The sequence below is a fragment of the Marmota flaviventris genome, chromosome 10 (assembly GCF_047511675.1).
Source record: "Marmota flaviventris isolate mMarFla1 chromosome 10, mMarFla1.hap1, whole genome shotgun sequence".
Lineage (NCBI taxonomy): Eukaryota > Metazoa > Chordata > Mammalia > Rodentia > Sciuridae > Marmota > Marmota flaviventris.
Window position 1 is genome coordinate 32,204,787 of NC_092507.1, and position 20,429 is coordinate 32,225,215.

Genomic DNA, 20,429 nt, shown 5'->3' on the forward strand with positions numbered 1-20,429 from the left:
CTCAAAAACCACTATGTATCATAAGAGTTTGTATAGAATAACACAAAATAAGGATAGTAAAAGTCAGTCATCCAATATCATGCTAAGTGAAACAAGCCAGTCCCAAAAAAATCAAAGGTAAATGTTCTCTCTGATATGTGGATGCTAACCCATAAGGAAGGGTAGGAAGGGGAAGTATAGAAGTTCATTGGATTAGACAAAGGTGAATAAGGGAAGGGAGGGGGGACAGGAATAGGAAGGACAGTAGAATGAATCGGACATAACTTTCCTATGCTCATATAAAAATACATGATTAGTGTAACTCCACATCATGTCAACCACAAGAACGGGATCAAAATTGTAATGGGTTGTACCCCATGTATGTAAAATATGTCAAAATACACCCCCTACTGTTATGTATATGTAAAAACAACAAAAAAAAATTTTAAAGTCAGTCATCCAGTAACAAGTATGCTCCAAAACATGCTTATTTACTGCATCACATTTCATTACCAACAGAAGAATGTGGAATTCCTTCACATCGAGAGTATATTAATAAGTTACATGGGCTGGGGATGTGGCTCAAGTGGTTAACGCATTTGCCTGGCATGCGCGGGGCGCTGGGTTCGATCCTCAGCACCACATAGAAATAAAGATGTTGGGGCTGGGGATGTGGCTCAAGCGGTAGCGCACTCGCCTGGCATGCGTGCGGCCTGGGTTCGATCCTCAGCACCACATACAAACAAAGATGCTGTGTCCGCCGAAAAAAAACTAAAAAAATAAATAAATAAATATTAAAAATTCTCTCTCTCTCTTTAAAAAAATAAATAAATAAAGATGTTGTGTCCACTGAAAACTAAAAAATAAATATAAAAAAAACGTTACAAAGTGTTCAGATTTAGGAAGCTGCTGTTATAACAAACTAACGGTTGTATAATATGCATTATTTGGGGGGGCAGGAGGTGAAATTGGACTATTTTCAAAAAGTTCCCAAGTTAATTCTTACAAGGGATCTCCTCTTTCCCATCCAGAGATATAATTCTTTGTAATTTACAACAAAATTAAAACAATGATGACTTTTGATCTAAAGATCTACCCTGAAATTTCAACAGTTTCTGTGTGACTTTGGATATATTGTTAATTTCTCTGAGGCTCATTTTCCTCTGCCATAAAAAAAAGAAAACTTCATACCTCTGTTTACTATGTTAGTAACTGAGAAAGCATCAATATAATACCAAAGGTAAGAAAAGTTTCTTGAAAATAAACATTGCCCTAGAGATCAAGAGGCTATTTCTTCTTTTTGAACCTTCTGAATTCAGCCCCATCTTTCAAAAGATTTGAAAAGTATATAACTCACTAAGATCCATGAAAAAACAACTCTTTGATGAAGATTATTTTAACATTATTATTTTTTACATCGTTAGTCACATATAATCATTAAAGCAGCCATGAAAGTAACCTGTGCTTTAATCAGCCAGTATAAAAGAAATCTACCAGAAAAAGTAGTACACAGAAAAGAATTCTGCTGCATGAGTAGCAATGTGTTGTCCATCTCAGCTGCACTAGCTAAACCTGAAAGCAATGGTGCAGCTTGAGCTAAGAAGACATCTGCTTTCAGACAGATTAAATTTGTGAGGGTGGGTCTGGGGTTGTGGCTCAGCGGCAGAGTGCTTACCTCGCACATGTGAGGCACTGGGTTTGATCCTCAGCACCATATAAAAATAAACAAAATAAAGATATTTTTTTAAAAATTGTAGGAATCCTCATTTCACCTTGGGAATATCAGAAGAGAGGCCAAACAGAGGAACTTATTTTAAAAACTAATACGCCTGGAAAAAATTGTACTTCTGACAGCAGCAAGTGATCTAAGGAAGAAAAAAGCATTAGTGTAAAATACAAACCACAATGGATATAAACTGAAAAGAGACTACCACAAAGAGTGGGTTTTGTGGAAGAGTCAGGGTAAAACTTAAACTGCAAGAGGGTTAAGAATCAAGAGTATGAGAAAATAAAAGTTTACCCACAAACTATATAATGTGAAAGTAAATGGAAAGTGCAATAAAGCCAGTCAATCAAAAACATTTACAGGGCTGGGGTTGTGGCTCAGTGGTAGAGCGCTCGCTTAGCATGTGCAAGGCCCTGGGTTTGATCCTCAGCACCACATAAAAAGAAATAAGTAAAATAAAGATTTTTTTTTTTTAAATTTACATTAAGAATTCAGGAAAGGCAGTATGGCCTTGTACTCTATCTTTCTCTTCTGAGCAGACACCATCCTACTCCCCTCAGCCTCTGGTCAGCTTTCTTCTTCAGACCAAACACCATGCCTTCAATTAAGCTGCAGAGTTTTGATGGAGAGATATTTGAAGCTGATATAAAAACTGCCAATCTATAACTATCAAGACCACGTAGGAAGATTTGGGAATGGATGATGAAGGAGATGATGACCCAGTTACTCTACCAAATGTTAATGCAGCAATATTTAAAAATGTCATTCAGTGACAAGGTTGACCCTCCTCTTCCTGGGGATGACGAGAATAAAGAAAAATAAAAAAAGAATATCTCCATTTTGGACCAAGAATTCCTGAAAGTTGACCAAAGGACACTTTTGAAATTTATTCTGGGTGCAAACTACTTAGAGACATCAAAGGCTTGCTGGATTTTACATGTAAGACTGTTGTCAATATGATCAAGAGGAAAACTACTGAGAAGGTTCTCAAAATCTTCAATATTAAGGGACTGGGTGGGAACGTAGCTCAGTTGGTAGAGTACTTGCCTCGAATGCACAAGGCCCTGGGTTCAACTTCCAGCAGAAAGAGAGAGAGAGAGACAGAAAGAAAGAGAGAAAGAAAGAAAGAAAGAGAAAGAGAAAGGAAGGAAGGAAGGGAGGGAGGGAGGGAGGGAGGAAGAGAGGGAGGGAGGGAATCCTGAGAAAAATATTTTTAAAAAAATCTTCAATATCAAAAATTTCACTAAAGAGGAGAAAGCCCAGGTATACAAAGAGAACTGGTGATATAAAAAGAAGTAAAATATTGTGGCTAACAACCATGACTTTGTAAGGACTGTTCCAAATACCAGTGGTACTGCTCTATTTACAACTGTTAATATTAGTCAAAAGTAAACAAATCCAGCAGCAAATCAGTTAGTTGAATTAGCTGTCCTGACTGCATGTATATTTTGAGTACAGATTCCAAACTACGGCTAAATTTCCTCTAGTATGAGCAAAAATTTCTCCCTTATTCTGAATAAAACTAATCTGTGGGTATCTGTACAAAAGGGGCATTTGGGGGCTTCCCTCTTTGTGTAAAATGATTTCTGCCTAGTTTACTGTAAATCAAAACCACAATGAGATACTACTTCACACTTACTAGGATAACTATTATCAAAAAGGTAAGGACAAGTGTTGCAAACGTGGAGAAATTGCAATCCTCATATATTGTCTGTGAATGTAAACTGCTGCAACCCCTTGAAAAAGTTTGTCAGTTCATCAAAAAGCACACACAGATTTACCATATGAACCAGCAATTCCACTCCTAGGATATAAATATACCCCAAATGAAAACATATATCCACAGCAAAGCCGAACTAGAATGTTCACAGCAGCATTAAATCATAAAAGCAAAAAAGTGGAAAGAATCTAAATGCCTATCAACTGATGGATGGACAAATGTGTTATATTCATGCAAAGGAATACTCTGACAATTAAAAAAAAATTATCTGTGCTACAACACATACAACCCTTGAAAACATTATGCTAAGTGAAAGAAAGACTACATATTGTGTGATTCCATTTACATCAAATATCCACAATATACTAATTTATATTAGTAACTAGACTACAGATGAGAAGCTGGATTAAATTAAGTAGTTTCTTAGGGCTAGCAGGGAAGGAAGAGAGATAAAAAGTGAATAGGGATTCACTGCTAGAGAGTATGGGGTTTCCATTAGAGGGGGAGGAAAATATTCTAAAATTAGACTGTAGTGATGATTGCACAATCCTGTGAACATACTAAAAAAATACTGAATTTTACAATTTACATAGGTGAATTGTATGGTATGTGAAGTACATCACAACAAAGCTGTTAGAAAAAATAAGTTCAGATCCACCAAACACAAATGTTCTTATTTATCAAGTTAGTGCCACAAGATCCATTCCCAAGTCCCAAAGCTAGAACAGGAAGGGGAGGGGAAAAGTAAAGATTTCACCAGAAATTACTCTACAATTAGCAATTATTTTCAAACTGATAACCCCTTGAACCATTCAGTGGAGTCTGTTTTCTGGTAGCCTCCACTATTTCCAAACCATACTATTTACTCACTAAATATGTTTAACAAAGATATATGCACAGTCCATAAAAAGAATCATACACCTGAAAAATTTCTAAATAAAACCACTTTATTTCTATCTAAAAATCAACTCATTGGCTATATCCTTCTTCTAAAACTAGACCAGGGCCAGGAAGAGACAAATGGAAGATGTGAAAAAGGATGCTACTCAACAATCAGCTTCCACTTTTTAGACTTATGTGTAAGAGTAATAAGTGTTAAAACTGAACTAACTTGCCTCTTTTCCTTCCATAGTTTAAAACTAGTATCAAGAAAACAGGTGGCAAATGTAGGGGGAGGGGAGATTCCTGACCAACCATCACAGTGCTGAGCCTTCTTCCAAACCCCAAACCTTACTTCCTGCAATTTATGTAAACAGATCACAGGCCACCCTCTTCAAACCAAATCATAACCCAAGCAAATAACACAGGATTCTATTTCTGGGTCTGTCATTAACTCACTGGATAATCCTGAAGCTTCAGTCTCCATACTTTGCTCAATAACTTAACCACAATATCCAGACGCAAAATCAAATCATGTGGTCTAATAAAGAACTCTCCCCCCCAATTTATAAATTTGTTTTTATGGAAAACCTGACAAATGTATATGAAATTAAATCACACTGTATGTTTATATCACCTTTACTGAATATATGAAATATTAAAAGTCCAAAAGAGATCCACTCCAAAAATGTTAAACTCTTCCATTTTAAACAACTTTTAAAGTACTCACTAAACAAAAACAAAACAAGCTTTCAGACGGCTAAAGTGTTTTGAGGCTTTAAATCTGAGCTCAGTTATATTTAGAAAACCAAGATGCCACTTCTCTGGATCCTGTATCTTTATCTTGGGCATTTGATTCATGTGCTTTGCCTGGTGTAATTCAAAGCAAGAAATCCTACCATACCCCTAAAAAGAAAACTGAACCTATTAGAACTTACTGGTTGTCAGAAGAAAATCTGTACTGCAAATGAAAAGATAGTTTGTTATAGTCTCTACTAGTAGAATTGTTTTAACAAAATAAAAACACTTGCCTGCTCCCGAAGTCAGTATAAAAATCAATGCTGATTTCACAAGAATCATTTCTATCCTATTCCCAGAAATTCTGATTTAGGCATATGGGACAAAACCCAGGAAATTTATTAATTAAAAGCTGCCCAGCTTGGCTCAGTGACACACCTATTAATTCCAGTGATTCAAATGGCTGAGGCCGAAGGCACAAGTTCTTAGCGAGTCCCATCTCAAAATAAAAAGGAATAAGAGAGGTAGCTCAGTGGTAGAGCATCCCTGGTTCAAGCTCCAGGACCACCAAAAAAAACCGAAACAAACAAACAAACAGTTATCTCAGGTGATTCTGGCATACCAGTTAATACTAAAAATATCAGTTCAGGCAGAAAGGTTTCATATCATTTACCAATCATGCTCAACCAATAATGGCTGCCTAGAGTACTTGAGAAGGTCATGTCTAAATACAACCAGAAATTAATAGTTGTCACAGCCAAGGTAATGAAGAAGTGGTAATGTGCAAACCATGTTATCTGTCATTCCTGATTCAGACCACTGAATGGACTCTTTTTAAGGAGATTTTTGGAATGCGAGCCAGATCTACATTATTTCCTTTTAACTGAAAGAAACTCCAGATAACTTAAGGAAGGTAGTAAGAACAGGCCTGGTATATGAACCAGGATTCTCCAAATGTTCTTGTTTCCAGTACTACACAGAAAAAGAAAACAACATGATTTCTGCTCTCAAGATGTTTACAATCTTGTTGCTGAAATGAAATGCTACATGATAATACAAACTTGCAATTAGTTGCACTTGAGGAAGGTAATAGGAGCCAATGGGAAAACTGAGAGGCCAAAACCAGCATAATTTGGAGAATCAATCATGGACTACTGATCAGTATGTGATTAAAATGACACATTAAAAAGATTCCACCAGCAGCATTTTCCAGGGGGAAAAAATGGGAAGCCATCAAGACATGACCCACTGGAGGGCAAACAATCCACTTCGTATTGTTTCAATATGCATCTGGAATGCTCGCTCCTAGTGAGCCAATACATGTCAAAATTGTCATATCTCCCACAATACCCAGCATATGTTCTGTACATAAAAATATTCCAAAATGCTTGCTGAGTTGATGTAAAGGAAGAAAATAATCCAATACATATTTCAAAAGGAATTGTAACAGAATTTAGTGCAAATAAAGAGAAAAAATACCAGAAGAGTAGAAAAAATCAAAGATGCCAAAAAGTAAGAGAAAAGGACAGCTATGGTTAGGATAAAAGATATTTGAGAAATATAATCAAATATAATATATGAACCTTCCTGAATCTTGATTCAATTAAAAAACCAAACTTAAAAAGGCATTTTTAAACAATCAGGAATTTGATTATGAACTGGATATTAGATGATATCTAAGAAATACTGTAAATTTTGTTACATCTAATGATGGCATGTGGTTACATAAGAAAATATATTTTTAGAGACACATACTAAGGTTAAAAAATGTGTCCACAATTTTCTTTAAAATAACAAAAAAGGGGAAAAAGATATTTAAGGCACATGTGGAAAATGTTGAATTTCATTGATGCATAAATGGGGATTTCATATACTCTGACTATACCCAACAGGACAGCTGGACTTAAGTATTTGGATGTTACTTGCTCAACTCTACATTGTACAATTAATTCTTTCTCAGATTTCAGGAAGCTAAGAATGACTAGTACTTCTGAGAAAACAGCCTAGACTCAATCAGAAAAAAAAAAAAAAAAAATGGGCATTCATTTGTTAGCTCTACTAATAGGAAATCTCTCTGAATCTACTCAAAGAACTTCTTGTAAATTAATATGAGAACTGAATATGAGCCAAGGTAGTGACTCAGCTGCTAAAAAAGAAACAAAATACAGTCTTAGGCTTCACCAGAAGAATAGTATCCAGATCAAGGAGGGTAATAGTCCCACGCACTCCACACTGGTTAGTTCACAAGGGAGTACTACACTCTGTTTTGAGCAACACATGTTAAGAACACTTACAAGCTACAATGCTCACAGGGATACAGATTAGCAAGTAGAATGAATAAACTGGGTGTGTTTAGCTTAGAGAAAAAAAATACTTTCCAACCTTCCATTTCACTTCTACCATAGAGACCCATTATAATATTTTCCAGAGAATTTCAAGAGTTGTTAGTGGGCATTCAAATAAATGAGATAAAACATTTTTTTCTCTAAAAGTCTTATCAAAGTGTTCAATATCCTAAAATTGCTTTATGAATGTCCAAGAAAAGGATGTTCAGTATTTCCCAAACATGACAATTTATTCATTTAAAAAATATTTACACAGCCCTAATTATTTGGCATACATTTCTCCACATGCTGAGGATACAACAACAAACATTTTTAATACTGTATAGTTTGAGAAACAACCAAACTGGATCTCTTTGTACTCCTCTAACTTTTCTCTTAAAAGTCTTTGATTATGCTCAGCTTACGATGAACCATCTCTAATCTTAATTCAAACACAATCTCCTCCGTGAAGCTTTCTTTATCGTCATAAGCAAAACACTTTTCTCAGCAAATCCATGTCTCTTTATCTGTACTCATTCCTTGCAAACAAACTAGGCCTCTTAATTACTGTTGGATTTTTCACAATGCTCAAGGCATTCTTGCACACCCACGTACCCAAAATATTTGCTGAAAGAATAATCATCTTTAAATATTTGAAAGGTTATCTTGTGAAAGAAGGAAGGCTAGGTCTACTATTGTTCCACAAAAAAAAAAAAAAAAAAAGAGATGAAGTTAGAAGCAAATGCTGTCTCAATTAGAGATAACAACAAACAAACTACATTTCATCTATCAGTGACTACTAGTGTTCTAAGAGTAGCCCAATGTCTGTCAGTGTTTTAGTGGGCTACCTGACTAGCTTGAATGAAGAATTAATTAAAGATTCTAGGAACCACTGTATCTCTTTATATTAAGGGTAACTTTTGATACAAGCTATCTGTAGCAATATTAAATTTCTTAAAATTACGATTACACATGAAATGTCCTTTATTAGTATAATGAATACATAATGATGCCTACTATGTGTCATGCAGTGTTGGTAATTCAGCCACACACAACATAATATTTCATATATATGATGGTAGATGGGCCTCATATCATCTAGTGACATCACAGCTATCTTTATTCAACACTCTGATGTTCCCACAATGATGAAATCACCTAACAACACATTTCTTAGAACATGTCCCCATCATCAAGTGATATGACTATAGAGAACATAAAAAGCAAAAAGGATACTGCCTCCATCCTAGAATAGTGGATACAAGATTTCCCAAAGCAAAGGTAATATAAATCAGAGTGCCCAAGTCATATACCTCAATAAGATCTGCTCCTTAGATGAAGAAATGTTTTAGGTCAATGATCTTCAATATTTTACAAAGAAGCCATCAGCGCCTCTTAAAGCTACCTATCCACAACCCACATGCATTAAGTTCTTCAAAAAAGCAAACCAGTCATTCAGAATGCCTTTCAAGTTAAAAACTAGTAAACAGAAGAAAATGCAGGACACCTCCATATTTCAAGACTATCTCTATGACGTCTCTCCCAAATTAAAAGCTGTGGTCTTTGCTTGCTGGGATCTTGCTTCTCATTTGTGTCCCTAGTACTTAGTACAATGCTCAGGAAAGACACAGCAGCAAGTAAAATGATCCAGCAAATGACAGAAATGAGTGAGTACAATGTCCCTGGATTAAAAACAGTACCTTAAAAAAAAAAAAAAAAAATTTAAAAAAAACTAACAACTGTTTTTTCTTTAATTAGACACCTTCCAGGAAAGGCCAGGCACGGTGGTGCATGCCTATAATCTCAGAGGCTAGGGAAGCTGAGGCAGGAGGATCATGAGTTCAAAGACGGCCTCAGCAACTTACCAAGGCCCTAAGCCACTTAATGAGACTGTGTCTCTAAATAAAATATAAAAAGGGCTGGGGATGTAGCTCAGGTTAAGAACTCCTGGGTTCAATCCCTGGTACCAAAAAAAGAAGAAACCTGTCAGGGAATGGAAGCAGATAAATAGATCCTGATGAAAACGTCTAGTTTTCATTACAAACTAGAGTGTTAATTTTTAGGTTAGTTATTGACAAATAATTACTGTAAGTAAACCTAAAGTCTTGGGTGCTCCTGAGGGACTATAATTAATTTCCTAAAATTACCAAATTCTAATGCAAAGAAAAACTTATATACTTAACATACTTACAACTTGACCCATTTGATTAACTACTTAGAAAGCAAAACACTCACTAGGTGCAGTACTATTCCCAGTGACCTTGGAAGCTGAGGCAGGACGATCACAAAGTTCAAAGCCAGACTTAGCAATTTAGCAAGGCCCTAAGCAACTTAGCAAGACCCACTCTCTAAATAAAATATAAAAGAACTGGGAGTGGGACATGGTTGTACATATCTGTAATCCCAGTGGCTCGGGAGGCTGAGGCAGGAGGATCACGGATCCAAAGTAAGCCTCAGCAACTTAGCAAGGCCCTAAGCAACTCAGTTAGGCACTGTCTCTAAATAAAATATAAGGGGCTGGGATTCAGTGGTAGAGCGCACACATGGAACATTAGGTTCGATCCTCAGCAACACATAAAAATAAAGGTGCTGTGTCCACATACAACTAAAAAAATACATATTAAAATAAATACACACACACATACTTTAATAAAGGGGTCTGGGGATGTGGCTTAGTGGTTAAGCACCCCTGGGTTCAATCCTCAGTACCAAAAGAAAGCAAAATGCTCTGACAGTACAAAGTGTTTAAACTGCTCTTCAAGTCCAAAGATTCACATTTTTCCAAATTGTCATTTGAACTATAAAAATCCCTTTTCTTATTATAAAAAATTAAATAGGCTCACTACAGACAAGATCAAAGGAGAAAATTTAAATTACCCATGTGTTTTCCTCCCAGTCCTTTTTTCTATTCAGTTATAACTTCTTCATATACTGTCAGTCTTCTATCTACCAGGCGAAGCAATAATAGATGTCACACTGTGGCATAACCCAGGCTCCCTCAGTAGAAGCATGTTCCAAGTATAATTTCTCAAGATCTAAATTTTATAGACATGTACTTCTGTAAAATAAGACTGAATCCACTGTTTAGCAATCCTTTAAAGATTCTATTCTGATTCCCTCCCATCCTCTCAAGAATTTTAAAAACAATAAATATGTTTCTAATACCAATATATGGACCTAAATTTAATAAGAGGAAGTTATCCTCATTAGCTTTATGTCCCCTGGGTTTGTTACTACCATATGTTCTGCTCCAAGTAGTCTTGGTCCTTTGGGGTCTCCATAAACTTTCATCTTTACCTCAAAAACCTAAAGTCTATTCCTCTTTAAAACTTTGTCATATTTTCAACTAAGAAGAATACAAGACTAGAGAAGAATGCAGGGTGTAAATTCTAGTGTCTGTTCAACTACTAAATAATTGAGTGATACTAAATAAGTCTTAGTTAGCTATGCTTCATTTTCTCCATTTGTCAACAGAATATTATTTTCCTGACCTATATTGCAGGGCTACTGTAAGGTTCCAAAATCCAACAGATCAGAGGGAAAAAAATGATTTGAAAATACGTCATCCAAATGTGAAGTGGAAATGTTTCAAAAATACACATACTATATAATGATTGATGTAAAACATGATTTCCTGAGATATGCAAAGATCGCATTTCTAATACTGATTGCTATCCATGTGTTGGGACAAAACCATCAATCTATGACACATTTTACCTACCTACTGTATATACAGAGTATCACAGATTTACAGACATAACCATATCATCAGAAACTGATGCCATGTATCATTCACCTCCTGTCATAACAATCTACTCCATCTTCATTCGAAATGGGCAACCCTCTCTTTACAGCTACATATTTGATTGCTGTGGCTATAATTAATTCCCCAAATTTAACAGCAAAGCCACAGAAACTTTTTTAAATTACTTTTGATAATTTAATAAGTTCCCATGTACCCATCAGCCAAATGCTAGTAGCTTAACAATAACCTAGTTCCACCATATTACACTGTCACCCCAATCCCATCTCTATAAGCAAAGAGAATCTGAAACTGTTATTGAGTTCTAGCAGTCTTTCCCCCTCAACCAATTCTCTCACAAATTTCAAATTATCAGAAACCAGTCCTATTAACGGTGTCAACGTAAGATCACGTCTCAGTCTCAGGGAAATGCTAATTCCAACTTATGTTTGAGCTTTATAGTAAGATTACACTGGTACCAAACTCTTTCAACAACCAGAAAATCAACTTAATTTTCTTATATTATTTACGTCACTGAGCAGGACTCTATCTAGGCAAAATTTAGTTACAACTTTTAGCTTTGTACCCCAGGTGAAAAACTGTGCTGAAAGTCAGGTGACTGTATGGTCTCCTTCAGATACAGGGTCACCATGCAAAAGTTGATCAACTCTTCAATGGTATCCATGACCCTCTCTACATGATTTGAAGATAATGAAAAATAGACAACATGGTGCATTTGAGGAGAATCTAAAAATTCCCTAAGACTATATATTAATAAGAATTCCTCTTAATGCATTTCATAAGTTTGAGTCCATTACAGACTATTTCATCCAGGGATGATGAGAAATAAGTCAGACAGTGCAGTGTTAATATAGGTCCAATTATACCAAAATGAAATCACTTCAGATTTAAAGTAATAATCTTAAAGCAACCAAAACTAGGTATTTATTAAAAACTAATCCTATTAATAGTGTCAAAGTAGTCAAACAGGGTCCTAATTATCCTGTCATATATCCACATTTATCCTACATTTTATCTTGTTAAAGAACTAAAGTTTGACACCATGAGTCATTTGCTTTGTGTTTCATTTGTTTTGTTCTGATCCTCCAGAAGAACAATCACTTTGAAAGACATTACATTCTCAGGTCATCAGCTGACACACATGTCAAGTAGAACAGCAGTCAAAGGTACCTAATTGCAAAAGGTTGCTTAAAATAAATAGAATGCCATTGTTATAAATATAAGTACAACATCTGGTTCCATGAAACAAAGCTATTTCCATATCCCAACAGATGGCCCACAGTAATAATGCTTTGCTAATCTGGTTATAACAAATTCTATTAAATCAAAAATCCTGTATAGCAGATGCCTTTTCCAATTTCAGTATTAGTCAATCTCTTTAACCAAAACACTGTGCTTTGGTTCTTATTTGTGCGCTAAAATCCAGTTATGCCTAGTAAGATGGTCAAAATTTTGGGCAGTTGTATAACATACTAGTGTGGTATTTTTCAAGTTTGGAGGTGAAAGAGGTAGAGTATCTCTCTAGAACTGAAAAGCTAAGAGTTCAAAATGGAAAACAAAAAATCACAGTTAAAGGAAGGCTGAAAAAAGCCAACATTTCTGAATAGTGGCAATGTGGAAAACTAAACAACTAACAAAAGTCAACAGTGAAGAGCAGTGAAAAAATGTAATTTCTGAGTTGAGACGCTATTAGCAGGGTCAAACAAAACGCCTAAACAACATGTATCTCCATAACACTACAGTGTTAGCGTTAGATACATATTTTTAAAATATGTGGATGCAATGTCATTGCATCTCCTGTTTAACTGCTTCTCCAACTATACTCATGTCCTTACTTGAAATATTACCCTCTATTAATTCATAACGAGTAAACAGAACAGTGAAGTGATTAAGAGCTATTTAGTTTGAAAATAGACTGCAGGGGTTCAAATCCTAGCTCTTTCCATTTCTAGCAAAGTACCCTTAGGTAAATTACTTGACCTCTCTGTTCCCATATCCTCATCTGTAAAACTCTGATAATAAAATCTACCTTTGAGGAGCTGTGAGGATTATATAATAAATGCAAAGTACTTAGAACACCGTTATGCCAATAAGGCCTCAAAAACTGTAGCTATTATTATTATCACTACCACTATTGTCATCATCACTAACCCTCATTAAAGTTCTAAAAGACAGAAATAGCCAGGCACAGTGCATTCCCCTGTAATCCCAGCAATGGTTGAAACTAGTCTGGACAATTTAGGGAGATCCTATCTCAAAATAAAATTTTAAAAAGGAGGCTGGTTGTGATGCTAAGTGAGGTCCTGGGTTCAATTCTCAGTACCAAAAAGGGGATAGAAATACAAAATGACTTGTCTATCACACAGCACAAACAAGCAACAAAATGTGATAAATTGTGATTTAAAGTCCCAAATATTAATCATTAAAATTCAGTGATTCCCCAAGTAAGTAGATTTCCCAGTCTGTCTTCAGAAATTTACATGGGAATCTTTCAGTAACACAGCAGCATAGAATAGTGGAAAGAGCACAGACACAAACTAAGAAAACCTATTTGCTCCACCAATGATTTAAATGTGTCATCCTAAACTTCAAATTGCTTTTTCCTACATTGCAGGGTGTTGTGAGATCAAATGAGATAATACACAAGAAAATATACACAAACTATTAAAGCTCTATATGAATGTTCAAGGGTCATGTCCTGGTCTCATCTTTATATCCCTAATGCTTAACAAAATTCATAGCAGAGGTTATAATCTAAAAGAAAAGCCATGGAAGGGACTCGTAAGGTGAATATCAGATGACGACAGAGAAGCGTTAAAACAAATAGCAACCCAAATGTCTATAAACTGATAAGTGGATAAAAATGTAGTATATCCACATCGGGGAATATTATTTGGCAATAAAAAAGAATGAAATACTGATACCAATTACAACATGAATGACTCTTGAACCAAAGGCTAAGTGAAAGAAGCCAGACACAAAAGATCTTATGAGATAGCATGATTTCTTTTTTAGGAAATGTTCAAAACTGGCAAATCCACACACATGGCACATACAGTGGTTGCCTGGGACCGGGAAATGTATAGTGGCTGATAGTGGGTACACAGTTTATTTTTGAAATTATATTCTAAAAATTATTGCAGTTATACTTGCACTACTCTATGAATACACTAAAAAACACTAAACTGTATACTTTAAATGGGTGAATTACACGGTGTTTTTTAAAAGAATGACAAAAACCTTAAGAACTGCTAAAACAGCTGTCTTTAGAACACTGGTTTCTTTTTTGATGAATAAATAGTGAATTTTCCAATATTTGAATAGCTCTGTTTTGTGAGCAAGAATGAGACTGGAGGAAACACTAGGAAAAAATAAATAAAATTACTACACAAGAATGTAATATCTCTACAGATTCTGTGAAAAACAAATCTGGCATCTTGCTATTTCTTCCCTTCAAAATCCTAAGGTTACAAATTACCTCATTCTGGTCTAGTTTGATAGTCTTTTCACTATGGTCACGGTTACTGTTTCTGAACTTCAAGACTGCATGCCACACTTCTATAACCCTATCTTGTAGAAAATCTTCCTTTCCTTGGCTTCTGTGGAACTCATATACTTCCTGATTCTTCTCAGAATGCTTTATTTACCTATTAGTCTATTACGTTATCCAAAATTCCAAATCTCAAAGCTCTTTTCCTACTCTACTAGTTCCCTCTCAACACACATTTACTCACATGTGTTTTTACCATTAATATATAACCCTGTCACTGAAAAAACTTATACTTCATCTGACTATTCATATTTGCTAATGATTAAATGCACAGGGTTAAGTAACTTTCCCAAAGTCCTTTCATGATTATAAAACCTTACGATGAACATTTACTAAAGAGATGTAAAGCACACAGAATGATGGTTGCCATACAAAAAGTATTCACTAAATGTTGGCTATTATTTTATTCTCACAACTGCTACCTCATGCCAGGCCTTCATCATCTTATTCTTAAAATTCTAGTCAGTTTCCCCACTCCCAGAACACTCAGCAGACACAAAAGCCTTCCTCAGGAACAGTGTATATCATCTTACCCTCATTCCTTAGAACTCTTTATCCTTGAAGGGTCCTTTCCCAATATACCCTCACAAATCCTAAACTCACTTATTATTATTATTCACCAATTGAGTCTCTTGATATCTTTTGTAAATTTCCACTTCTCTACCTTTGCACATATGCCTTCAATCTTCTGGGAGACACCTCTTCCCCTTTGGAAATTCCTCTTTCTCATGTTACATATACCTTTGACCTTGGTTGTACTGTTATTCCAAACAGGAGTTGGATGTTGTTTGGTGATTATAAATGATGTATATGCCATTTCTCCAACAAAAGGACAAATCTGTTCCTCTTAGTACAGAGGTTGAAGCTTTTGAAGAGACCCATATTTTATTCTGTGTATCTTTTCATATCAACTACTTCACACAAAGACAACATAGTACTTTGCAGAAGTAAACAAATGCTGACTTATTTAATACACACACACACACACACACACACACATATATATATATATGAGCCTCAGAGTATATCCAAATGACATTCTCTATTTTCCATGCCCCACCCATACTTAGCATAATGAAAGCAGATAGAATATGTACTTAAATATTTTTAGTCTATATAGGAGAATATACTAACAATTGCACCAGATTAAAGAGGAAAGAGCAACATCAAAATGCACTCAAAATGATTGCACCATGTGAAAAACAAATAAGAGAATCCTGGCCATTTTAGTATATAAAAGAGTGACTTCAAAACAGTAAGATATTTAATTTCACCCAAACTTATGAACTAAAAAGAGCCAAAATAAACATGCCCTGGCCTCATCCAAAAAACACCTAATAAAGGCATGAGTAACTCCCCAGGATCTCCAGCAGCACAAACGCAAGAACAAGATTCACCTTAACTCTGACACAAAACCAAAAAAAGAGAAACCTTCAGATTCACATCAGAAATCAAAAAGTTCAATCAATCCACCTGATCAGAAAAAAAAAAAAATTGAGAAAAGTTACTGATTTTCTATAACTATACGCTAAGGTCTTGAAGGAATAAAAGGTTTCTCTCACTGCTACCGTAGTCTCTTCCCTGTGGAGAGAGCAATCTATGGTCTCAAAGAGCAAAACACGGTTAAGATGGAAACCTTAACCTGGGAAAGACATTAAGAAAAAAAAAAAAAAAAGAAGAAGAAAGAAAAAGGTTTCAAAACCTGTGTCAAGAGACAAGTCTAATAGTACTCAATAGAGAAGGAAAGTGAAATAAAAGAGCATCCACGAAGGAGGTAACTAGGTGGAACTATCTAGTGCTGCCTTACAACATATATATGCACATACATGCATACATATGTGTGTATGTATGTACATATATATGCATTCCCATATGACATGCACACCTTTTCAATAGTAAGCAAAATAAAAAATAAAGTAACATCAGAAAAAGACGTAAAAGATGCCCACCAATCTATAATTCGTTGGCTCTATTCATTCAGGAATTCAGCTAGGAACAACACAGACATGCACTGCAGCAACACAGAATAGAAAAACCTTTGACAACAATATGCACAAAAAGTAGAACAGAGAAATGAAAACTATACACCTCAATGCATCAATACCAAGCGCTTATTCTCTTTTGGGGACTAAGCAGTAGAAAGCAATGATGTCAATGAAACTAACCCTGGTATCCCCTATAGGTCTCAATTTCAGCGAGTACAACTCTTGATTCTTCCATCTAAACAGTGGGCCCCAGCAAAGCAAACTGACCTTAACACCTTCCATGCCAGCCGGAGAAAATCACACAGGGAAAAATCATCCCGTTAATCTCCCTCTTCACCAGCTGCAAAAATGGAGGGAGGTAGGGGGCACGGGACACCCTACCACGTGGGCACGATGCAACACACACAGGACAGCAACACGTCCGCATGGAACGGTTGCCTTTGCCCTAATGCCAGCAAAGGACACAGCAACAGGATGGGCGGGAACCAAGGCCCCTCGCACCGGCCTCCACACCCCGAAGGGCACCCGCCGGGCGCAAGATATTGCCCGCCTTTCTGGCCGAAAAGTGCCCCTGAGCTTGAAGGGAAGCAGCCACATAGCGCCGGGATCGGGGACTACCCCAGGCTAGAACGCAGGTCACGGAGGGAAGGAGACTGTCGCTGTCTGCGGACTCCGCGCCCCCGGGATTCACGTCCAGCTCCCCCGGGCCCCACCTGGGGGAGGGGCGGGAGGCGCGGAGCCGCCGCTTCCAGATGAGGGGCAGCAGCAGCTGAGAATCGCCGCGGGGAAGGGAGGGACCCAGCCCTAGTGGCCCGCCAGGCCCCAACCTGAGCCCTGGCCCCCTGGCCCTCCCGCCGCCCACCGCGAAGCGCGCGACGGCTGAGAAGGGACAGGGCGTCTCGCGGAGGGCAGCCCCTGCCTCCGTCGCGGGAGATGCCCCGGCCCCGCCTCCTCGCCCGCCGCCCCGGTGGCGGGCACTCACCTCAGGCTGAGCAGGCCGGGACGGCCCGGCCGAGCCCCCGGCCGCTACGTGCGTCTCCGCCCCCCGGGAAAGGTCCCAACGGCGCCTGGTGCGAGCGGCCAAGGCCCCGAGCAGCGCCGAGAGCGGCGGCAGCAGCGGGAGCAGCCAACATCCGGGGCCGCGCACCCGGAACTACTTCCCGACCCGCTCCCCCTGCCGCCCCCGCCGCCCCCGCCTCCCGCGACGTCGCTGCGCCACCAGCCCAGCGTCGGCGGCGTCACGGCTCTCCGCGGAAGCGGTCTCTACGCCCTGCGCGGATCCCTCCGCGGGAGCAAGTAGTGCCCGGGGACTTGAGCGGCTCTCTGGGCGCACAGTCGATGTCTACAAGAGGCTGGCAGTTGCCATCGACGCGGGTCCCTGCGCCCCACAGTGGCGTCCGTGGGTGAGATCGGGGACCCCATAATGAAGGATGGCAAGGATCAGCGGCTTTGGACCCTTTCCAAGGATTCCACAGGTCCCGTGTTCCAGAGGAATCATGCCTCGTGACCTCCCCCAGCCCCCCAACCCTGCCACCTCACCGTAGGGACCAGCACCTTAGCCTGTCCAAGAAACCGGACCCCTTTTTCGACCTGGCGCAGCTTGGATTCTGCAGGCCTCAACAAAGGCGCCTTGTACCTTCCTTCAGGACTCCTTTTCAGAACTACAGGAGGCCAGGGTTCTAGGCCTACCTCTGTGGAGGCCATTCCCCTGCCTAGTCATACTTTCCTTCTACTTAAAACAAAGGACTTGGAACTCTAAAGGCCCTTCTGATTCACAGGTTCATTGTCCAGGTTATGGTCCTGCTGTCAACAGGTGGAGCATTTAGAAGGGCGCATGGTGAACTTTGGAATTTACTTCTACGTCAATCTTCGCTGATTCTTTCTCCAAACTATTAGCACTGATAATCTGCCCAATAGTTTCACACTTGATTACTTTTGAGGTATTACTTGCTGTTGCTTCATTTGCGTTAGTCATGTATTCTCCCTACAGCACCAAGAACACTTTTTTTTTCCAAGAACACTTTTGAACTCAGTAGATAATCAATACGTGGATAATCAGGTATTTGTTAGTTGAATACTGGGTTGTTTGGATGAAAGGACAGAGACCAGAATGATTGACCCTGGGAACTTTTTTTTTTAACCTCAAGGGGATCAGATAAAGACCTCAAGTAGTTAAAGATCTGAGCCGCTCTATTCCCTCAACAAACATTGAACACCTGCCTTTTAGCAAGAATCTCTGGGAACTGGGGATTCAAAGTACTCATATATTTCTTCTCTAAGTAGCGCTCTAGCAATATTCTGAAGTTTCATTTACTCATTCATCCAGCAAATACTTGTCAGTCACTGCTAAGTTTGCCAGATACCAGTGCTCAAGATGTATCCATAAACAGAAAAGAAAAAAGGAAAAAACATTTATCTTTCCCTCTTGGAGCTTTCATTTTATAGTCTGAGGAGAAAGATGAAAAACACAATAAGAGAATTATTAAGTATGTTAGAAGGCATTGAGTACTATCGGAAAAAACAGAGTAAGGGGCTATAAAGAATCCTGGAAGAATAGGTGTTGTGATTTTAAATAGAACTGTGGGGGGGATCCCATTCATCATACTCTAATCAAACTTTAAAGAAGTGAGGGAGAGCTGGGGATATAATTCAGAGGTAGAGAGCTTGCCTAGCATGCACAAGACCCTGGGTTCAATCCCTAGCACTTCCCCGCCCCCCCCCCCCCCAAAAAAAAGAGGGAATGAGCCATGTATAACACTTCCTGGCCCCAGGAAGTGTTATAAATAATGAGAAGGCCAAGAGATTTGGAAAATAAAGACAGTGGAATCTTGTAGGCCATTGTAAGGATCTTGGCTAAAACAGATCCTCTACAGGGCTTTGAACAGAGGGAAATCACTCTTACTTACTTTGTTAACAGTAGATGGTAGGAGGGCAATAGTGGAAGCCAGAGGCTCCATTATCAGAGTGCAGAAGATGGCTTGGACCAGGATGACAGTAGTGTGTAGGACAAATAAAATATGGACTCTATACTTGAAGAACTCGTAGTCAAGTGGGAAGCAAGTAGATGAAATAATTACAATATATTATGACAAAGAAAATAAAACCCAAAAAGAAATCTGCTCCAAATTGCCAAAGGAATTGGAAGGTCCTGGTTCTTTGTTGATCCATTAGGTGGATCCTTGATAACACCTGATACTGGCCATTTTCCCAGCCTTCCACCTCTCAAAGCCCACCTTTTTCTGAAGGGAGTTATAGGCAGAAGACTACTAAAGAACAGTCTGGATCATATATTTAAGGAGATGGACAATGCTGATATTACTCCTATTTGTTAGAGGAAGAAACTGAGGACAGTAGTTACCAGTAGTTATGAGACTAGAGTCAAGGCCACTTGGAGTCAGCCAGGCAATGGAATAGAAGAGAAAAAAAGACTAGTATTTGAACTTAGCTCCAAGTCTGAAGGTTTGGGCTTCTAATCACCACCTCCTCTTATAATAAAGTTTTGGGCAGTTCCTCACTTCTCACTTGTCTGAGATTCAGAGGTTCTTCCCTCAAGTGCTTAGTCTGGGCTTGTGGGTGATAGGGCAAGAACACAACAGAGCTGGATGGCTAGCTGCTAGAATGGGGTAGGGAGGTAGGGATCAGCCACCTTTGGGAAGAAAAGAATCATGAGTAACAGAGTATCAGAAGATGAAGAAGCAATCAGATGTATATGGGGTTCATGCTTAATGAGTAGAATTTAGCTGTTCTTGCCACAAGAACAAAGAG

General features: G+C 38.3%; 1 protein-coding gene and 1 pseudogene across 3 annotated transcripts in view; one reads left to right on the forward strand and one right to left on the reverse strand.

Annotated features, from left to right (window-relative positions):
• Foxj3 (forkhead box J3) overlaps nt 1–17,802 on the reverse strand; it is a 113,172-nt gene extending 95,370 nt beyond the window's left edge. For 2 of the 3 annotated variants that reach the window (XM_027937416.2, XM_027937415.2), the window contains exon 1: nt 17,647–17,802. The gene's annotated coding sequence lies outside the window, so the exon portion shown is untranslated. Of the gene's footprint in view, nt 1–16,931; nt 16,996–17,646 lie in introns of those variants that run through there. The other variant, XM_071617754.1, reaches the window with a different exon arrangement.
• On the forward strand, nt 2,300–3,004 carry LOC114094307 (S-phase kinase-associated protein 1-like; annotated as a pseudogene).
• Nucleotides 17,803–20,429: the final 2,627 nt, after the last annotated feature.